The following is a 19,163-nucleotide window of genomic DNA, read 5'->3' on the forward strand; positions in this document are numbered from 1 at the left end:
TGTGCACTCAGATTTTTTTGGGTGTAGTGTTCTATAGATGTCTGTTAAGCCCAAGCGCTCTAGATCCTTATTTAGAGCTTTAGTGTCCTTACTTATTTTATGTCTCGTTGATCTATCCATTGTTGATAGTGGTGTGTTGAAGTCTCCCACTACGTATGTGTTTTCTCTGATATCTGTTTTCAAAGATGATAATAGTTGTCTGATATATTTTGGTACTCCTTCGTTTGGTGAGTATATGTTAATGAGTTTTATTTCTTCTTGAAGTATTGTCCCCTTGATCATAATGTAGTGACCATTGGGGTCTCTTTTTACCTTTTTGAGTTTGAAATCTGTTTTATCTGATATAAGTATAGCTGTTCCTGCTTTCTTTTTTTTGGTCCATTTGCTTGTAGGATTGTTTTCCATCCTTTAACTTTGAGTCTATTTTTATTTTTTGTAGTTAAATGTGTTTCCTGTAGATAGCAAAAGGTTGGGTTTTGTTTCTTAATCCAGTCTGCGACTCTGTGTCTTTTTATTGAAGAGTTTAGTCCATTTACATTTAGAGTTAATATTGATATGTTAGCATCTGTATTTGCCATTGTGTTTGTCTTTCCTTTGATTTTATTTATTTATTCTTTTATAACTTTTTTTTTGGCCTTTTTTCGTTGTTATTCGTCCCTCTGAGGTTCAGGCTTTAGGACTCCTTGTCGTATATTTTGGAGTCGGGGTTTAGTTGTAATGAAATTCCAGAGTTTTTGTTTGTCTGGGAAGGTCCTTATTCTTTCTTCACAGAGGAAGGAGAGCTTTGCAGGATAGAGTACTCTTGGTTGGTATCTGTTTTCTTGGAGTCTGTTGATTATGTCCCTCCACTCTCTCCTTGCCCATAGTGTTTCTTCGGAGAAGTCTGATGTCAGTCTCATTGATTTTCCTTTGAATGTTATCTGTTTCTTTCCTCTTGTCAGCTTCATTATTTTTTCCTTGTGTTGCATTCTTGGGAGCTTTCCTATTTTGTGTCTTGCTGTATTTTTCCTTTCGTCATGGAAGTTTGGTGTTCTTCTTGCTTCTTGTATGTACCACGTATTCTTGTGATACCAGAATGCTTATATGAAAACCTTTTCTCAGGTTCTAGACCACATATCTATCTGCCAGTGGATATTTCCACTTAATGAATCACATTATTATGTTTGCAAACAAATACCTCATTTTTTGAACTTGTTCTTCTTTACATATTGCCTCAACCAAAATAATTATCTTTGTTTCCTGGACTATGTCTCTCTTCCTTACCAAATCTGAATCCAAGTCCTGAAATCTTCTTTTTTTTATTTTATATATTTTTTACATCATTTTTCATTTTTGCACAATGTATGCATTTTCATCTTGGTTATATTCCCCATATAATTCCCACTCCCCCCTTTTTTGACTGTAATCCCCCCTACCCACCACTCACCCCCCTCCCCGGTATTGTGTCTCTGGTTTATAGTTCCTTGTTGATTTTGATTTTTACTTTACTATAATTAGTCTTTTTCCTGGTTCCTTATTTAGGTTTTATAAATTCCTGCTATGAGTGATACCATCCAGTATTTTTCTTTTTCTCTCTGGCTTATTTTGCTGAGCATGATCCCTTCTAGCTCCATCCATGCTGCTGCAAATCACATAAGTTTATCTTTATTGATTGCTGAGTAATATTCCACTGTGCATATGTATCACATCTTCTTGATCCAGTCATCTATTTTTGGGCATTTGCGTTTTTCCATAGCTTAGCTGTTGTAAATAGTGCTGATATAAACATAGGGGTGCAGGTGCCCTTTTGAATTAATGATTCTGTGTCCTTTGGGTAAATACCTAGGAGTGGAATTGGATCATATGGAAGCTCCATCTTTAGCAGACTGAGGAATCTCCACACAGCTCTCCGTAGTGATTGGACCAATTTGCACTCCCACCAGCAGTGCAGGAGAGTTCCTTTTTCTTGCCAACTGAAATCTGTTTCTTAATATTTTTATATTCACCTGCCCCTTGTCTTTCCCCTTGACGCTGTATTGGTTCTTATCTTAATGACTTCCCACTCATATTGTTACAATAGCATCCTAACTGTGCCTTGCCTGCATTCCCATCCTTCTCCTTCCGTCTTCTATACTGCTGTCAAAGGCAAAGTATTTTCTTTTCAAAATTAAATATGATGATATAATCCCTTTTATCAAATATCCTTATTTTCCTTTAAATTTCAAAGTCAAATTTAAACTCTAGTGAGCAAGACCTTCCCAAAACTGATCTATTCCACCTTTCTAGCTGTATATTCCACCTTTGTGTCATAAGCATTTGTAATTTCTACCTTATTACTTGTAATTAAGAAGTTCTATTGTTTTCATGCTTCATGTCTTCATCTTTCCTGCTACTTCTCAAAAGATCTGCCTGAATTTCTTGTCTTTCCCTCTGTCTATCTCTCTGTTGTTTATTCCCTCAAGCTGTGTTCTGTGTCAATTTCTGGAAAATATTTGCTTCTCAATTCAATTCAATTTGGTCTGTATGATTTACATGCTCTCCTTTTATTCTAAGAACATAACATTTATTACATTGTATGATCAATTCTCCCAGCTTTAGCCGTTTGAAGACAAGTAGCTTCCTATTCAACTTTGTAAACCCAGAACATATCACATTGCCTGACACACAGTAGACACTCATTAATGTTTACAGAATGGATAAATGCACAAATTGATAAGCAGAAATCTGCAATTTAATTATGACTTGAACTTAAAGAAAAACACAATTCTGATAATGGAAAATTTGGCTCTGATTTTTCATACATCATTTCAGATATTTGGATTTCAATGATAAGATTAAAAGTATACTGCTACTATAGCCATGATAGTAAAGAAGGATAGGGTTATTGCTTTGGACTTAATATCCCAATTTTAGTGATTGTTTTCATTAGTCTTTAGGTTTTATGTTCATGTGAAAGTTGGACTAAATGGAGCTGCTTGAGTTTCATTATGAAACTAAAACTTGTATCTTTCATTTTAAAACCTCAGTTAAAAACTCAGCAGTTTCAGGGATCACTTCATAAAAATGCCAATTCTTGCAGTTTTGGAATTGAGTGACAGGTGAAAGTTTCAGCGAGATATCTGAACAAAATTACTCACCAGTACTTCACAAACGGTGTATAAAGCATACTAAGGCTGAAAAAGTAGAGATCCCATTTACATTATTTTAGCTATAAGTTAAATTGTACTTTGGACAAAAATTATGATCTCAGGGAAATTTCTTATCACCTAAATCTATACACAGGGTCAATTTTTGATCCACCTCTCACATTCTTATTTTCCATTCCTTTCCAGTCTTCAGAGAATCTTTGACCCTGACCATAGATTTCCGGAATAGTCTCATCTAGTTGTGATTTTCTTTTCTAAAAAAACTAATTTGGTATTACTTATAACCAATTTACCATGAAAAATTGCTTAACCTTGTGGTATCACATTTCTCACTTATTGACACTCTGAAAGAAGAGTTTATACTCTGTTTAAGGTACAATTCTATGGGGGTTACTTCAAGCTTACATGTATTTATTTTTCAATAAAAGCATGAATGCAAAAGGAAACTCTCATTGGGCTAAATTCTTCATACCCAGTGTATTTCATCTACTAAGTTTTAATATGAAGGGCACAGGGAAGTATGGTGATGGTGCATGGGTGAATTGGTTGTAGAAATTCTATGGGGACTACACTAAGAATATAAAGCAAACATTGTTAAAAAATGAACAATGATGTAAAAAATATATATAAAAATTAAAAAAACTAAAATGGAAAATAAAAAAAGATTTATAAAAATGTTATAAGATTTTCCATTAAAATAAGTCAATAATGCCTTTTATAAGACCTGTTTACCATGACTTATAATTTGCATGAAATCATTTTAAACTGTTAATTTTATCTTCTGACACATTCAAGCTTCTTCCAATACTTTTTGATTGCTCACTAGTTTCTTCATATCCAGTAGCAAGTGTATAATTTAATATGAGGTCAATTTCCTTAAAGGATATGTTTTACAGGATTTCTCTAGTGTAACTTAGTCATATTTATTAACTTTTGTTGGCATCTGAAGCAGTGTTGACAGCCAGGACAACTGAGTAGGGAAAAAAAAAAATACTTTCAAAGAAGCACAAAGCATATTATATTGCATTAAAAATCATCTATATGTACGTAATATTTTATTAAAATGCATGCATGATCATTTTTCTGTGAAAAGCATACACAGCTGAATTAGATGTTCTTTAACTTCTATCAACTTCACATCCATGGCCTTAATATTTTTAGTTGGAATACTAAAATCACACCATAATTTGAGATGATGAAATGTGATGTAAAGGAGGATCTCTATTGAAATTGGGGAAATCTATTTTATTTTATTTTAAGATATATTTATTTATGCATACAAGACCTGGGGTACAGGCCAGAGATGTAGGGGAGTGAGAGGATTCACCAGAGAGAGCGGGGAACAGAACACAGGCAGACTGACTGAAATACACTGCTGAGGGTAGCAGTGGGCGAGACAGGAGAGGTCTGCTTTGCCATGTGGGTTTCTCCCTGGCCTACTGGGGATCGAACTCATGCTGCAGAGGCTGCATATTGCTTCATAGTGCAGTGCTTAACTCCTTGCGCCACCAGGGAGGCCTGTGGAAATTTATTTAAAAAGAATAGCCAATCACTTCAAACCTCTGGAAATGAACTTCAGGGTATACAAATGAAGAAATATTTTTTTAAAAACCCATAAAAACTCCAAAGTAAAAGCAAAACAAATATTAGTGATATTTCAACCAAGATCACTCTCTCATTTCCCTCTCCCAACAGTCAGAACATAGGACTCCCTCTCTCTTCAGTTCCCAGTAAGAGGAAATCTTGGTAGGTGGAACAGGATATCATCATTTCTCATTCTGTTACCTTCTGAGTGTTCCTGAGGATAAGTTCTAGGTAGGTGATACTGAAAAGAGAAGGACTTTTTTTCTTTGTAAGGATTGCACTTATTAAATGGAAGCTCAACCTTGGATGGTAAGTTACTGAATCTACATGAATCATAATTAATTTGCCCTGGCTTCCCAATTTTGTGAAAATAGAGACATTCCAAGCAGTTTTTTAAAGTGACTGATGAAGAACAAATATGTTCAGGGCATGTATCAATATGTAAAATATATGAAACAAATGGTCACAGAAATAAAAGATGAAATAATCACCGTTAGTTGAAGATTTTAACATCTTACTTTCAATTAAAGAATAGTCACATGTTTATCTTTTTGATTGCTGAGTAATATTCCATTGTGTATATGTACCACATCTTCTTGATCCAGTCATCTATTTTTGGGCAAAAAAAACAAACAAACAGATAAACACATGCAGTTTGCAGCAACATGGATAGAGCTAGAAGGGATCATGATCAGCGAAATAAGTCAGAAAAAAAGAAAAATACTGGATGGTCTCACTCATACCAGGAATTTAGAAAACCTAAATAAGAGACCAGGAAAAAGACTAATCAATACAAAGTAAAAATCAAAATCAATAAACAACTATAAAAAAGACACACTATGGGGGGGGAGGAATGGGGGAGGAAGGAAGGACTAGAGTCAAAATAAGGGGGGGGGTTGCAATTGTATGGGGAATATAACCAAAATGGAAATGTATACATTGTGCAAAGATGAAAAAAGATGTAAGAATTATATAATATAAAATATTTAAATAAAAAAGAGAATAGTAACATAAATATCAATAAGATAAATAAAGATATAAAAACATAATGAAGTCACAACATACCAAAATTTAAAGGTTGCGTCTAAGTCAGTGCTATGAGGAAATTTTTAGCTTTAAATTCCTTTATCAAGTAAAATGACATGAATTTAATAGCCTAAAGTTTCTGGGAAAGGAATAGCAAATTAAACCTAAAATAAGCAAGTTGAAGACAAGCTTAGAAAGGAAATTAGTGAGAAATAAAATGTTATAACAATAGAGAAAATGTATAAAATAAAATTTTGATTTTCAGAAAGGAATAATCAGGTCTATATGCCATTAAACTGATGAGGTAGTGGTAGAATGTGAGAAAATTCAAATTACTGGAATCAGAAAGAGGGAGAGGGTCTCCCTTATGGTGCAGGCAGTTGAGTGCAGCACTATGAAGTTGTCCACAGCCTCTCCAGTGCCAGTTCAAACACTGCCAGCCAAGGAACAACCCACATGGTGCAGCAGACCCCTCCTGTCTTGCCTGCTGCTCCCCTCAGCAGTGTGTTTCAGTCAATCTGCCTGTTCTGTTCCCTGCTCTGTCTCTGGTAAATCCTCTCACCCTCCCACACATCTGGCCTGTGCCTCAGTTCTTGTATAAATAAAAAAATCTTAAAAAAAAAAAAAAAGAAAGAGAGGGAATTACTACTAACCTTACAGAAATAATATATATTACAAAACAGATTCAAGAAGGAACATATAACCTGAACAAACCTACAAAATATGAAGATACTGAAATGGTAGTCAAAAAACTACCAAACATTTAGATAAGAATTGATGCGAATTCTTCATGAATTAAAAAAAAGGAACAGCACTGCCCCAACTCATTTTATGATGCCAGAATTACTCTGATATCAAAATCAACATGATCACAAGAACACAATAATTAATGTCTCTTATGAAAATAGATGCCCCAAAGTTCTAAACTAAATGTTATTAAACAAAATCCAGAGAAAACCAAAAATTTATACAGAATGGAAAGAGAGTAAAACTATTTGTATTCATCCATCATATAATCTTGTTTATAAAAAATATTAAAGAATCATTTTCAAACAATGAGAATTCATAAAGAGATTAGTATAAGTTCACTTGTTAGCATCTCACAATGAACAACCTGAAAAGAAAATAGATATAGACACCAATAAAATAGAGACTTTAGAAATAAAACCAGATGTCTACTGATTTTGGTCAACTGATTTTTGAAAAGGGTGATAAAGATGAATCATTCAGTGGAGAAAGAATAATCTTTTCAAGAAATGGTGATAGTTCAATTAAATAAACACATGCAAAAGAATGCAGTTGGATGATATATACAAATATTAACTTAAAATATTTAATTTTAGAATAAAAACTATAAAACTTTTAGAACAAAACAGAGGACTAATTCTTCATGACTTATTATTTTCAAGTATCCTTACATATTACATCAAAAGCAACAAATATAAAAAGAAGAATTAATTGGAATTCATTAAGATTTAAAACTTGTGGGATTCAGCAAATATTAGCAAAAAAGTAAAGACAACAGGATGGGATAAATTATTTTTAAATGATACATTTATTCAGGGACTTGTATTCAGAATATGTAAAGATCTCTTATAGCTTAATAACAAGGAGAAAAATAATTTTAAAAATAAGGAAAGCAATGGACTTTTAGTGGTAAATATGTAAATGTAGGTTCATTAATTACAACAAGTATACCATTTTTGTGCTAGTTGTTGATATTTAGGGGAGAGAGTACATATGGGAAATCTCTGTAACATCCATTCAACTTTTCTGTGAACCTAAAATTACTCTAAAATATGGTTATTAAATTTTTTAATGGGTAATGAGAATATCTTACAGATATTTCTCTAAGCAAGATTTTCAAGCATATGAGAAGATGCTTTATATCCTCACTCACCAGAAAAGGACAGAAATTGTGCCCTATATATTTTACCATTAATACAAAAAAAAGATAAACATATTAAAAATCTTAAAGTTGAGGGGAATTGGAATTTTACCTTTAGTTCTTTAAAAAGATACATTCAAGACAAACAATTATATTGAAGCATATATGAAAAACTCGTTAACAAACTGGACAGAGAAATTAATAAAAATTTCATTTGAGTGTTCTATAAAGGGTGTCCTCATAGACCTAGATGAATATATTGAATGCATATATATACATATACATGTATATATGGGAAATATAGAGTCAGAAAACAAATACTGTTTCTCAGGCAGTATCCAAGGAACAGTTCTATTTGAAAAAGATACGGTGTGTAGCCATTTGAGAAATTCACTGTTTAAGAGTTGATTAAAATTATCCAGAGCCAGTAATTAATATCCATAGTTACAAAGCAACTTTTGGATTTATAATTTTAATGACCCTAAATTTATTAAAGGAACAGTAGTCAATAATAGTAATCTATGGTCTGGCAGTGTGTATGTGCCAATGAATGAGTCAGGAATCTATTTATACAATAATCATATATGATTTAATTCCCTGAAAATATAATGCATTGCACAGTATGTGCCCAAAAAAACATTAGCAGTGTGCAACCCTGGGATATGGTGATACCTCAGCTATTTGCCACAGCAAGCACCAACCTGTTTTTTTGGGTCAAACGGACATAGACTGAGTTTGAATTACTTTGGTTAAGTAATATCACATAGTTTTATAATGTATACAAACATGATAAAATTAACAATTATTTTTTAGTATTAAATACATGCCAGTTACCTATGTGGGTTAGCTCCTAGCAGGGGATCAAAATTATGCCGCAGTGCCTGGTGATAGCTTGATAGTGCTGAGACTAACTCCTACACCACCAAGCAAGCCCCAGTGATGGTGCTCTTTTGACCTCATCTATAATACACCAAATGACCCCCCAAAGTCCCTACTTCAAAATACTGTCTACATTGGTGGATTACAGCTTCACCATATGAATTTTGGGGAAACCCATACTTTTACTCCATAATATTATTTAAAGTTTAAAGATAAATATAATTGGAATAAATTGGTACAAGAAAATAATTCATGGAGAAAGCATATTGAGAGAATAAATGCAGCATTTATTTCAGAGAACAGTGAGAGGTACACTTTTTGACCAGCTTTGAGATAAATGACGTAGTAACTGTTAATCAGAATTTCTGAAGTTCATGCAAAGAAGTTTAGACTTGATGGTTGATGATAATAATAATATTTATTAATAATATTATGTTTCTAGTGTTCTGTTAACTATTTTATTTCTAATAACAATTCTATAATTTAGTAACTATAACTGTTTTACAAATGAAGAAACTGAGAAACAGAAGTTATATAATTTGCTTAATTTGACAAAATAAATAGCAGATACAAGATTCTTTGTCATATTGTTAAGATATTGAAAATTTCACTAATATTCCTGGTGTCAATATGGAGATTAATTTTGGTCGATAGATGTTTGACTTTCTCAAAATAATTATAATATTGATAGAAGATAAAAAAATGCTTAGACTTTTATTAAGAAAGCACAAGTAGGAAATATTAATTTTTATGAAAAATGGAAAACTCTAATTTAAGGTTGTTTTATGCTTGGATAATACCCCTTCTTTCTTGTTCTCAATTAATAATCTCTTTCTTCTTCATCTTCAACTTGGTCCTCTCTAATTGCCCCTAGCATCTTTCCCTTTAACATTAAACATGTTCAAGTGTTTATGACAAAATGTCCCCACTCAATCTTTTGCCCCTTGTAACTATGCTTTACTTTCCTTTTCAATAACACAGTTCTTTAAAAATAATGTCAGTACTTGCTCTTTTTACTTTACTTGCACTTATTGACCGACTTCTCATTCTCGTGCTAATTGGCTTTTGACCTAACTAGTTCTCTATAACTGCTCTCTCTGAGGAGCCAGCAGGCATAGTTATTATGAAATCCAATCTCTATAACTCATTTCTTACTTTCCCAATCTTCTTGGAAACAAGCGACGTTGTTGATTCCTTCTTCATTCTTGAAAAACTCATTTATATTTACTTTCATAGCATTACTTCCCCTGTATTATTCCTACATCTCCTTTTCCTGAGGAATTCTTCATTTGGAGCATTTCCTTTTTTTTCAATTTTTGCCTGTATCCTAAATATCAGTTATCCTCAGGGGGTCTGTTTTTTGTCCCAAGTCTGTAATATTTCTTTTCTTTGGGCAATATTACAAACTATGTAACTTCATTTTCCATCAACATTTTGAGGATTGCCTAGCATTATCAGGACTATAGAAGTAGGGTTTGTTGCATGAAAAGGATCTGATTTGGGGAATTTGGGGTTTAAATGGTTGAAAATATTTATCTAGCATTCGGAAAAGCATTAAGGCTAAATAATACTTAGGGTAGCTATCTTAGAGGGAATTTAAGGGCAAAGATTCTTAAATTAATTCTTAAATTAAGCTTTAAAAAATAAAAGAAATGGCTATTGAAAGAGATTGAAAGGGGCCAAATAATCTTCATAGGCTTTGATTTAGAATGTTTCATGAAGGAAGTATATGAAGAAAGGAAGAGGCAGATGCAGAATGGGTTTGAAGGTTAAGACGTCTTTGAATAAATAGATATATAAGTCTTTTATGATCTTAAATATTTGTACACTGATGAGAAAAATGTCTGATGTTTAAGGGTACATGAGTGAATGAATGACTCATAGAAAATGGACATAACACTTTTCTAGCTATTTGGCAGTGAAGTAAAATTAGATCAATCATCACATCCTTTTTTTTTTCTGCTACCTTTTTTTAAAAAGATTTATTTATTTATTTATACAAGAGCTGGGGTACAGGCCAGATTTTCAGGAGGGTGAGAGGATTCACCAGGGACAGAGTGGGGAAAAGAACAGGCAGACTGATGAAATACACTGCTGAGGGGAGCAGCAGGCAAGACAGGAGAGGTCTGCCACACCATGTGGTACCCTTGCCAGCCAGCTGGGATCGAACTGGTGCTGCAGAGGCTGTGGACAGCTTCACAGCACTGCACTCAACCACCTGAGCCACCAGGGGAGGCCCTCCTGCTATTTTCTCAGTACTAAACATGTGATGTGTAAAAATAAATATTTAGTAGATATTTGTTTAATCATTCAAATGCTTGAATGATTACATGGTAAAATGAGAGAAAAGAAGGTGACTTATGGTATGAATACAAATTTCTTATTTTCCCTTTAAAAAATCAATATATCATTAAAATAAAAAAGTAAAAAATAAAATAAAATATCAATATATCAACATCTAATGGTCTACATGCATTTTTTTTGTTTTGTTTTTGATGTCAAACATAGGAAATCCTTTGAAAAGACAATTGGCCAATATTTTCAATATTACATTGAAGAAATTATTATAAAGCACCCTGTCTTATTAAAGTTCCCAAAATATAAAGTTAAAAGTACTAGGAATTCTGCCTGTAGAAATTCAGTGCATCATATTCTTCACCCGGATGTCAGGAAATAGGGGCTAATGGAAATGAGAGGGCCAGTGGGAGAAGGGACTCCTGAGTCACCACCCTGATTGAAAGTTTTAGAGAGGAGAGGTCAGAGAAACTATAAAGGCCCACGGCTTCAACCCAAGTGAATGTCAGTGTAGTGAAAGAAAGGCACAGCACATGGGCCAAGAACCCAGCACAGAGGACAACACAGAGAGCACAGGAGAACCGTAGCTCTATCATCAAAGCTAAAGCCTGAGGGTGTGCCAACAACTGAGTCTCACAACCAAGATTACAGGTAGGAGGAGGAGCATGTGGAAGTCTCAGGCAAGTCAGTCCTCCAAACTTGCCTGCAATGTTGACTAGATCCTTCTGTACTCTTCCTTTATCTCTCCCAACATAATGGAAGAAACAGAGCACAGTAGTTGTACAAAACAATTCTAGATTTCAAGCAATGATACACCGAGCAGTAGCCATAACAAAATCAACAAAAAAAGCATAGACCCAAAATTTTAGTCATATTGCCAAATACTGGGAAGAAGAAGAAATTCATCTAATTACAAAACTGCTGAATTATAATAAAATTAAAATTATTTAAAGAAACAATAGTTGAGGAGGTGGAGCAACATGGCGGCGAGGAGACGCTGCGAGTAAGATCTCCCATTAAAAAAAGTTAATAGGGAGGAAAAGCGGCAGGTCCCAGTGAGAAGTGGGACACGGAAGATAAACGGGTGACGCCAGCAAACTGCCCGAAGAAGAAAGTGGCCATAAAAGAGGACTAGAAGGGAGGGAAGCGCAGAACCCTGCTCCCCTCCCCCACCCACAGAGGCGACACTCTCCGACTGGCAGAGAGGAGGAAAACAACAAACAAAAACGACCAAAAAGAACAAACGACGCAGCAAGTGGGACTGTGAGTGGAAAGGAACTATTGCAGCCACCACACCCCGTGAACGGGAGCTGTGGAGAACCCTGCAGGATTCGCTGCGGCGGTGAGTGAACGGCTCCGGGCGCCATTAGAGCAGAACAAAGACCCCGGGAGACGCGCACACAGCCCGGGCTGCCGGTAAGCTTGCGCGGAAAAGTGGCGCGCTTGAAAAGCAAACGCAGACTGGGATCGCGGCTGCCCAGGTCTCCGCGCCTGCGATCTAGGCTTGCGGGGAGACGCACAGAGACCCTCACGGGGGTGAAAGCCCCTCACTGAGTAAGCAGGAACCAGGCGCCCAGGCACGGGAGCCGGGTGCAAAAGGCGCCATTCCCGCGCCACTGAACTGGGCTACAGCCCGCGTCCTGGACCTGAGGGCTTTGAACTGAGACCCGGGGCACGAAATTCTGGGCGTGGGTTCTCCACGACGGTGGGGCACAAGGCAGACACAGCACCCCAAAGCCATTGAGGTTTACCCTACCATTCTCGCTCTCTGTTCCCTGTCTCACGGGGGTGGGGGGTTGAAAAACAGCCCCCCAAGGACAATAGGAGAGATCTCTGGCGCCACCTAGCAACCAGAAAAAAAAATCACTAACACCCTATAGAACAGGGAAATTTCTTAAGACTTCTTGAAAAGAGCAGAAGGCTTCTGGAGGACCCAGTGGCCAGCTGGGAAGTTAGCCCACGCCAGGCCCCTTCCAACCAGCAGTCTGAGCCCACAGAGGGAGCAGGCACCCACGTCCGGGGCAGACCGGGCACGCAGAAGTGTGTGCCTGAGACCGGATGTGCAGGGACTGCGTCCCGCTTCGCCAGTTTAGAAAAGGGACATTTCTTCAGTAAAGACTTCCTGAAACCAGCAGAAAGCCCCCCCAGAAGCCAGAGATGGTTCCTGGAGGAGCCAGAGGGGAGCGGAGAAGTTCACCCAATATGACGGCCAGTCCGAGCAACACAGTGTCCCAATGCATATGACAAATTAGAAAACAGACAGTAGGGAGTAGAAGAACCACACGCAACCTAACAACGCCTTAGGAAAGAAGCAAACCACAAAAAGAAAACCACCCTCCAGATTGCAATGACAGTAACTTGGAAGAACTTCTGAGCCTTCCAGAAAGAGAATTTAAAATTGCCCTGATTAAAAAAGTGGCAGAAGTCATAAAGGAAAACAATGATCAGAAGAAGGAAATTGAGTCCCTAAAGAGGGAAAACAATGGTCAGAAGAATGAAATTGAGTCCCTAAAAAGGGAAAACAATGGTCAGAAGAATGAAATTGAGTCCCTAAAGAGGGAAGTAAAAGAAATGCAAGAGATCAAAGAATTAATGGAGGAACTAAAGAACTCTGGGAAAAGCAATGAAAGCAGAATAGATGAAATGGAAGAACGAATAAGTACACTTGAAGACACAGAAATAAAAAGAACCAAAACAGAAAAGGAAAGAGAAGTATGAAGGAAAAAGAACGAAGAAAGACTTCGGGAACTATCTGACTCCATGAGGAAAGGAAATATAAGAGTTATAGGAATTCCAGAAGGAGAGGAGAGAGATGTAGGAGCAGAGAAAATATTCCAGGAGATAATTGAAGAGAACTTCCCAAATGCGAAGAAGGAGCTGAAAATTGATATACAAGAAGCAAGAAGAACACCAAACATCCACGACGAAAGGAAAAACACAGAAAGACACATAATAGTAAAGCTCCCAAGAATCCAGGACAAGGAAAAAATAATGAAGCTGACAAGAGGGAAGAAACAGATAACATTCAAAGGAAAACCAATCAGGCTGACATCAGACTTCTCTGAAGAAACACTACGGGCAAGGAGAGAGTGGAGGGACATAGTCAACAGACTCCAAGAAAACAGATGCCAACCAAGAATACTCTATCCCACAAAGCTCTCCTTCCTCTTTGAAGAAAGAATATGGACCTTCCCAGACAAAGAGAAACTCCGGAATTTCATTACGACTAAACCCCCACTCCAAAAAATACTACAAGGAATCCTAAAGCCAGAACCTCAGAGGGATGAATAACAACGAAAGAAGACCAAAAAAAAAAAGTTATTAAAAGAATAAATAAATAAAATCAAAGGAAAGACAAACACAATGGCAAATACAGATGCTAACATATCAATATTAACTCTAAATGTAAATGGACTAAACTCTTCAATAAAAAGACACAGAGTTGCAGACTGGATTAAGAAACAAAACCCAACCTTTTGCTGTCTCCAGGAAACACATTTAGCTACAAAAGATAAAAATAGGCTTAAAGTTAAAGGATGGAAAACAATCCTACAAGCAAATGGACCAAAAAAGAAAGCAGGAACAGCTATACTTATATCAGATAAAACAGACTTCAAACTCAAAAAAATAAAAAGAGACCCCAGTGGTCACTACATTATGATCAAGGGGACAATACTTCAAGAAGAAATAACACTCATTAACATATACTCACCAAACGAAAGAGCACCAAAATATATCAGACAACTGTTGTCCTCTCTGAAAACAGACATCAGAGAAAACACATACGTAGTGGGAGACTTCAACACACCACTATCAACAATGGATAGATCAACAAGACAAAAAATAAGTAAAGAAACTAAAGCTCTAAATAAGGACCTAGAGCATTTGGGCTTAACAGACATCTATAGAACACTAAACCCAAAAAAAACGGAGTACACATTTTTCTCAAGTGCACATGCATCATTCTCCAGGATCGATCACATACTGGGCCACAAGACACACATCAACAGATACACCAAGATTGAAATCATACCAACCATTTTTTCTGACCATGAAGGCATCAAACTAGAAATAAACCATAAAAAGAAGGCAAGGAACTATCCTACCTTATGGAGATTAAAAACCACACTACTGGAAGACCACTGGACTAACGAGGAGATCAAAGAAGAAATTAAAAAATTCTTTGAATTGAATGACAAGGAGGACACTAATATCCTAAATGTATGGGATGCAGCAAAAGCAGTAATAAGAGGAAAATATATAGCAATAGAAGCTGACATCAAAAAACAAGAAAGAACTCAAAGAAACAACCTAATCTCGAAGCTCAAAGATCTAGAAAAAGAACAACAAAAAAACCCCAGAACCAGTAGAAGAAAAGAAATAATAAAAACCAAAGCAGAAATAAATGAATTTGAAACTAAAAAAACAATCCAAAAGATCAATGAAACCAAGAGCTGGTTCTTTGAAAAAATCAATAAAATAGACAAACCCCTAGCCAGGCTCACAAAGGAAAAAAGGGAGAAAGCACAAATAAACAGGATAATAAATGAAAGAGGATAAATCACAACGGACACAGCAGAAATCAAAAGAATAATCAGTAACTACTATGAACAGTTATATGGAAACAAGTTCAACAATCTAGAGGAGATGGACAAATTCCTACAACTCTACAATCACCCAAAGCTAGATAAAGAAGAAATAGAACACCTAAACAGACCAATTACAAGCAGCGAAATTGAAATGGTAATCAAAAACCTCCCCAAAAACAAAAGCCCAGGACCTGATGGATTTACAAATGAATTCTACCAAACATTCAGAGACGAATTAGTGCCTATCCTTCACAAAATCTTCCAAAAAATTGAGAAGGAAGGGACAATACCAAACACATTCTATGAAGCCAACATTACACTAATACCAAAACCGAATAAGGACAACACAAAAAAGGAAAACTACAGGCCAATCTCCCTAATGAACACTGATGCAAAAATCCTCAATAAAATTTTAACTATCAGAATCCAACAATGTATCCATAAGATAATTCACCACGACCAAGTAGGATTCATTCCAGGGACACAAGGATGGTTTAACATCCGAAAATCAATCAACGTTATCCAACACATCAACAAAAAGAAATATAAAAACCATATGATAATATCAATAGATGCTGAGAAATCTTTCGACAAAGTGCAACACCCATTCATGATAAAAGCCCTTGAAATTCTTGGGATACAAGGAACATACCTCAACATCATAAAGGCCATCTATGACAAGCCAACAGCCAGTATCATCCTCAATGGTGAAAAGCTGAAAGCAATTCCATTAAGATCTGGAACAAGACAAGGATGTACACTCTCACCACTGCTTTTCAATATAATACTGGAAGTCCTAGCCAGAGCAATAAGACAAGAGAAAGACATACAAGGAATCCAAATAGGAAAAGAAGAAGTCAAACTATCACTATTTGCAGATGATATGATAATATACATAGAGAACCCCAAAAACTCCACAGAAAAACTAATTCAACTTATCAATCCATTCAGTAAAGTGGCAGAATACAAAATCAACACGCAAAAGTCAGTAGCCTTCCTATACACAAACAATAAATCTGAAGAAGAAGAAATAAAAAAAACCATCCCTTTTATTATCGAAACAAAAAAAATCAAATATTTGGGAATAAATCTAACAAAAGAGGTAAAGGGCCTATACAAAGAAAATTATAAAACACTGTTAAAGGAAATAGAAGAAGACACAAAGAAATGGAAAGACATCCCCTGCTCATGGATTGGAAGAATAAACATTATTAAAATGGCCATCCTACCAAAGGCAATATACTGATTCAATGCTATGCCAATCAAAATTTCAATGTCATTCTTCAAAGAAATAGAACAATTACTGATGAAATTCATATGGAATCACCAAAAACCCCGAATAGCCAAAGCTCTCCTGAAAAAAAAAGAAGGGAATGGAGGCATCACACTCCCAGACTTCAAACTATACTACAAAGCCATAATCATCAAAACTGCATGGTATTGGAACAAGAACAGACATACAGACCAATGGAATAGAATAGAAAATCCAGAAATAAACCCACATATTTATGGTCAACTAATCTTTGACAAAGGAGCAAAGACTATGCATTGGAGCAAAGAAAGTCTGTTCAATAAATGGTGCTGGGAAAACTGGGTCGCTACATGCAAAAGAATGAAGCTTGACCACTACCTCACACCATACACAAAAATCAACTCAAAATGGATTAAAGAACTAGACATAAGACCTGAAACCATAAAATATATAGAAGGAAATATAGGCGAAACACTACGTGATTTCCACATCAAAGACATCTTTACAGACACATCACCCAAAGCAGTGATAGTGAAGGCAAAGATAAACAACTGGGACTACATCAAATTAAAGAGCTTCTGCACAGCAAAAGAGACAATAACAAAAACAAAGAGAAACCCCACCAACTGGGAGAACATTTTTGCACCCAACACTAATGATAAAGGGCTGATCACAAAAATCTGCAAAGAGCTGATGAGACTCAACAACAACAAAGAAAATAATCCAGTCAAAAAATGGGCAGAAGAGCTAAAAAGAAACTTCTCTGAAGAGGAAATGCAAATGGCCAACAGGCATATGAAAAAATGTTCAACATCACTTGTCATCAGGGAAATGCAAATCAAAACTACCATGAGATACCATCCTACACCAGTGAGAATGGCACATATTAAAAAAACTAGCAACAACAAATGTTGGCGAGGGTGTGGAGAAAAAGGAACTCTTCTGCACTGTTGGTGGGAGTGCAAACTGGTCCAACCACTGTGGAGAGCTGTGTGGAGATTTCTGGACCTACTAAACATAGAGCTTCCATATGATCCAGCAATTCCACTCCTAGGTATTTACCCAAAGGACACAGAAACATCAATTCCAAAGAACACCTGCACCCCTATGTTTATAGCAGCACTGTTTACAATAGCTAAGCTTTGGAAACAACCCAAATGCCCAAAAATAGATGACTGGATCAAGAAGATGTGGTACATATATACCATGGAATATTACTCAGCATTCAAAAAAGATAAACACATGCAATTTGCAGCAACATGGATGGCGCTGGAAGGGATCATGCTCAGCGAAATAAGCCAGAAAGAAAAAGAAAAATACCGGATGGTCTCACTCATAGCAGGAATCTAGAAAACTTAAATAAGGGACCAGGAAAATGAATAACTATAAGAAAGTGAAAATCAAAATCAACAAAAAACTATGAACCAGAGTCATTTTTAGGGGGGCGTGTGCGGGAGGGGAGGGATTGGTGTCAGAATGGGGGGGGGGCTGCAATTGTATGGGGAATATAAAAATAAAATTTATTATTTAAAAAAAAAAAGAAATAATAGTTGACATCTTTGCAAACCTAGGAAATGAGTTGAATGTATAGGTCCATGAGGTTAACAGAATACCAAGATATTTAAATCTAAAGAGATCCACACTAAGAAACATTATAGTAAATCTGTCAAAAGTCAGTGATAAAGAATGTTAAAGGGAGATAAGAAAAATAAATGTGTAAAATATAAAGAAACCTTCATTAGGGTATCACCAGAATCTCAACGGAAATCCTACAGGCCAGAAGAGAGTGAAGTGATAAATTTAAAACACTCAAAAACTGCCAGACAAAAATATTGAGCATAGTTACTCTTCAGATATGAGACAGAAATAAAGACTTTCCTAGGAAAACAAAAGATGAAGGAGTTCATCACCACCCGCTCTTTCTTACTAGAAATGTTTAAAGGTGTTCTTGTACTTGAGTAGAAAAAATAAAGTTTGAAAGTCATTGAACAATGTGATAAGTAGAATCAGAAATTTGCCACTCTTTTCTCAATACAGGCTCTTAAGCACTGATTTATACAGTAAAGGCTAATAAAGAGAAATATTAAAAATAAAGATAACAGAAAAAAAAAGACTGTTTGACTGCAAAGGACCTGATCTGACTAAAAATGGTAACATTCTAGAATGAGAGAGGTCTGATAGAACCTGTACATTAGTTCTGAGTATCGTGACTACCCACTAAAACAGAAGTATTAAATAGGCTCAAGTGTCAGATAACATAATAATTAAAATGTACAAGATACACTAAAAAAATCACCTGTTATGTGTGGAACAAGGAAATTCACAACTTGAATATGAAAGTCTTAGTTTAAATAGAAGCTACCATTGAGATAAATCAGATATTGGAATTCTGTGACAGAAAATTTAGAGCTGTCACAAAAAGTAATAATAAATAAAACTAAGAATATAAACCAGAAAATCTTAGCAAAAATTTATAAATAAGAATCAAATAGAAACAATAGAACTCAAAAACACAATAACTCAAG

The sequence above is a fragment of the Talpa occidentalis genome, unplaced genomic scaffold, assembly GCF_014898055.3.
Source record: "Talpa occidentalis isolate TD23 unplaced genomic scaffold, MPIMG_talOcc4v2.1, whole genome shotgun sequence".
NCBI classification, from domain to species: domain Eukaryota; kingdom Metazoa; phylum Chordata; class Mammalia; order Eulipotyphla; family Talpidae; genus Talpa; species Talpa occidentalis.